General features: G+C 39.4%; 1 pseudogene; it reads left to right on the forward strand.

The window, feature by feature from the left end:
- The first annotated feature begins 881 nt into the window (after positions 1–881).
- LOC119508567 lies at positions 882–1,757 on the forward strand (annotated as a pseudogene).
- The last annotated feature ends 2,525 nt before the right edge of the window (positions 1,758–4,282 follow it).

Consider the following 4,282-nt stretch of genomic DNA (forward strand, 5'->3'; position numbering starts at 1 on the left):
TATCAGAAACCACGGAGGCAAGGAGATAGTGAGTTCCTACAGGTAGGAAGTGCTGGAAGGAAAACCACCAACAACTAAGAATTTTATATCCAGTAAGATTCTCTTTCAAAAATATGGGAAAGATTAAGATATTCTCAGGCAAAAAAAAAGCTGAGGGAGATCATCACCACTAGATCAGTCCCACAAGAAATGTTAAAAAGAGTTCATCAGACTGAAAAGGAAGGACACTGGTCCAAATCAACATAAAGAAATAAAGACCTGTGGTGAATTATCCAAATACATTTGGGTAATTATAAATGCCAGTATTGTTGTATTTTATTGTTTGGTATGTAACTCTACTTCTTACTTCCTACAGGTACTGAAATGCAAATGCATAAAAAGTAATGATAAATCTAGGTGTTTGGCCATACAATCTACAAAGATATAAGCAGCAACGAGTACAAAGAAAATGGTGGGGGACAGGGTTATGGATAAAGTATATGTGCATGCTATTTAAGTGAGGTTGGCATCAAACGAATATGATTGCTATGTATGTAGGATGTTAAATTTTAACCCCATGGTAATTACAAGGAAACTAGATGAAAAATAAAAAGATAGAACTAAGAAGTCACTCAACATGATACAACACAAAAAATCAAACAAATGTAAAAGTAGGCATTAAACAGGAGTAAGGGGCAAAAAAAGATATAAGACTGCCTGGCCTATGGAGCGCCCTTGTGGGATTGGGCAGTTGGATGCCAAGCAGTCAAGTGGGCCTGTAGTGGGTGAGGGGCTGGGCTGGGGTCACAGACGTGGCAGAGAAGCTGTCAGGTCCCTCATGATGAGAGATTTGGGGATGCATCTCTCTCCTTTGTGTAGTTCAGAGTTTGGGTAGTGAAGACATGACTGACAGTGTCAAAAGTTTTCTCTGGAACCTTGGCAGAGGAATCAGACTCTATCTGGGGTATTTGTAACATCTCAAAGCTAGATGCTTGAAACGAGCAAAAGCAAGAAAATCAGTGGCAGAGAAGAGCAAGTAGTGTCTTGGCACAGCAGAGTGCCCAGAGCACAGAGCAGAAGCAGGAGAGTGAACTACATATTGTTAGTAGAATTTTCCAGTGCTGTGCTTGGAATGGCAGAGTATGGGAAACAAGTGTCCTTTTTGTTTTATCAAGTGTTTATTGCTGTTTTTCAGTCAGTAACAGCACAAAATATTGATAATCCATTGCTACATGGAGATGTTTGGTCATGGCTAGAATTCTTTATGTCAGTTTTCAGTGCTCTTTGGATACTCCCCCTTTTTGTGCTTAGCAAAGTTGTCAAGGCCATTTGGTTTCAGGATATGATCTGGCATTTGAGGTATCAGAGAAGAAGCTTCACCCATTCCCTAGTGTCAGCAAAATAATTGCAGGCATGCTCTTCAACCTTTGTTGAAGGTTCTTTTCCTCATCTAGGGGATGTCTGTAAAGTCTCTTTCTCATCCACTGCATTGGTCAGCTGGTTAGTCTCTCACATGTCCCTTCTCCACTCTCTACTGCTTCAAATACTTCTGGTTCAATAAAGGAATTTAAATGCACCAGCAGTTTTCAAATATAGAAAGGAACTGTCCTTATTACTTTGGATTTGGGTTGCCTCATTTGTTTCTCATAGCAATGCAATCCCCATATACTATCAGTGGCTGCCTCTCTTCTATATTCATTCCTTTATTCATTATCAGTGCCAATGAAGCAAAGCATAACTTTTCCAGTTGTACGTCTTCGTTTTGGTGGTCTTCTTAAGCAACGAACTCTTCCAAAGGATGGTCTATCTGCAGTCTGTCCTGAGTATTAATCTCTGCAGAGAATTCTCTTCACCACATACATCATCTCCCAAACTGAAGGCTACTGAAGACCTCTTAATCTCCTGCCATCTGAAAGAAGGTAGGTGGGATTGGAAGATCTTTTCCCTGTTCATCTTCCCCTATCCAGGTAAGGCAGGGCCCACTCTGCCAAGGGCCTTCTGCATATTTCCTTCTCTCTGAGTAACTGGAATTTTTTGTCTCTGGTGCATGTAAAGCAGTATCTCTTGACACCAGTATGTGGACTTTTAACACCACTGTGAGTCTGAAAGGACCACAGGTTTTTCTAGAGCTATTTTCTAGCCTTTGCCAGCCCATGTGTCTGAACTGATTTGACAGACCAGACTGTTTTCCTCCCTGGGCCACTTACCCTCCTACCACCCTTCCTGCCTTCAACCACCCTTGGATAAATGGATTTTGTAATTCTAGCTGTTGTAATTTGTGGATTTGTTATTTTTGTTGTTGCTTTTCTTTTTTTTTTTTTTTTCTGTGAAGCACATACATGGGATATAGGGGTAGAGGAGATATTCCTGGTTACTCTCTTTATACCCATCACTGTCTAATTTGTTGTAACATTAGGTTTTGGTCTCTTGATGGGTAAACTGATGGTGTAAGCTTATCAGACTCATTATACCTGTGTGTGGGGTGGGGGGGAGTATAAGACTTACAACGGCTAGATAGCAAAATGGCAGAAGAAAGTTCTGCTTTATTTGTAGTGGCTGTAAATGTTAATGGATTAAACTCTCCAGTGAAAAGGCAGAGATTGGCATAATGGATTAGAAAAGCATGACCCAACTACATGCTGTCTGCAAGAGACTCAACCTAAAGTCAAGGTTACAAATGGGTTGACAGTAAAAGGAAGGAAAAAATATACCATGCAAGTAGTAACCAAAAGACAGCTGTGGTGGCTATACTGCTATCAGATAAAATAGACTTGAAGTCAAAAATAGTTACAAGGGACAAAGATGGTCATTATACATTGATAAAGGGGACAATTCAACAGGAAGGTGTAGGAATTATAAATATATATGCACCTAATAGCGGATCCCCAAAATATATTGTTCCAGCTTGCTAGTGCTGCTGTTATGCAAGATACTAGAAATTGATTGGCTTTTATAAAGGAGGTTTATTTGGTTACAAATTTATAGTTCAAAGGCCATAGGAGTGTGAAACTAAGGCATCAACAAGAAGATACCTTCACTGAAGAAAGACCAATGGCATCCAGAACACCTCTGTCAGCTAGGAAGGCATGCAGTTGGCATCAGCTGGTCCTTTGCTCCTGGGTTCTGGTTTCAAAGTGGTTTTCTTCAAAATGTCTCTGGGGTTCTGTCTTCACTTGTCTTGCTCAGCTCTTATGCATCCTTTCTTCTCTTTCCTAGGGTGTTCTCTCTAAGTCTGTGGGGGTCTTCTGTTAGCCTCTCTGGGGCAAACTCTGGGCTTCATCTCTTAGCTTAGCATGTCCAAAAGTCCTTCTGTCTGTATCTGCAAGCATCATCAAGCACCAGCAACCATCTGGGTTGGCTCTTGAGTTCTCTTAAGTACTCCAGTGAACCAAACAAGAACCACCCTGAGTGGGTGGGGTCTGCACCTCCATGGAAATAATTTAATCATAAGTTTCCACCCCTATCAAAAGACTAATAAGTCTGTCCCCACAATATTGCATTAAAGACCATGGCTTTTCTGGAGGACATAATATATCCAAACCAGCATATATATGAAGCAAATACTGACAGATTTGAAGGAAGAAATAGACAGTCGTACATTAACAGCAGGAGACTTCATCACACCACTCTCAATAATGGATAGAATATCTAGTGAGAAGACCCATATGGAAGATTAGATTTGAATGATACATTAAACCAACTAGATCTAACAGATGTATACAGAAGACCGCACCCAATGACAACAGAATACACATTCTTCTCAAGTGCACATGGATCACTGTCCAGGACAGACCATGTGTTGAGGCACAAAACAACTCTAAATAAATTTTAAAATATTGAAGTCATACAATGTCTATTCTCAGACCACAATGCAATGAAGCTAGAAATCAATAACAGAGGGAGAAATGATAAATTCACAAATATGTGGAAATTAAACAACATACTATTAAACAATCAGTGGGTTAAGGAGGAAATCAGAAGCAAAATTAGGAAATATCTTAAGACAAAAGAAAAAGAAAATACAACATACCAAAATTTATGGGATGCAGTGATGGCAGTGCTAAGAAAGCAACTTATACCTCTGAATGCTTACATTAAAAAAGAAGAAATAATTCAGATCAGAAACCTCACTCAAAACTGGAAGAACTAGAAGAGCAAAATGAATCCAAAGTGAGCAGAGACTAGAGCAGAGATTAAATGAAACAGAAACCAAAAAAAGAATCAATCTAACATTGGTTTTTGGAAAAGATTGATAAAATTGAAAAACCTTTAGCTAGACTGACAAAGAAAAAAGAAAGTGGAT

The sequence above is a fragment of the Choloepus didactylus genome, chromosome 13 (assembly GCF_015220235.1).
Source record: "Choloepus didactylus isolate mChoDid1 chromosome 13, mChoDid1.pri, whole genome shotgun sequence".
Taxonomy (NCBI): Eukaryota; Metazoa; Chordata; class Mammalia; order Pilosa; family Megalonychidae; genus Choloepus; species Choloepus didactylus.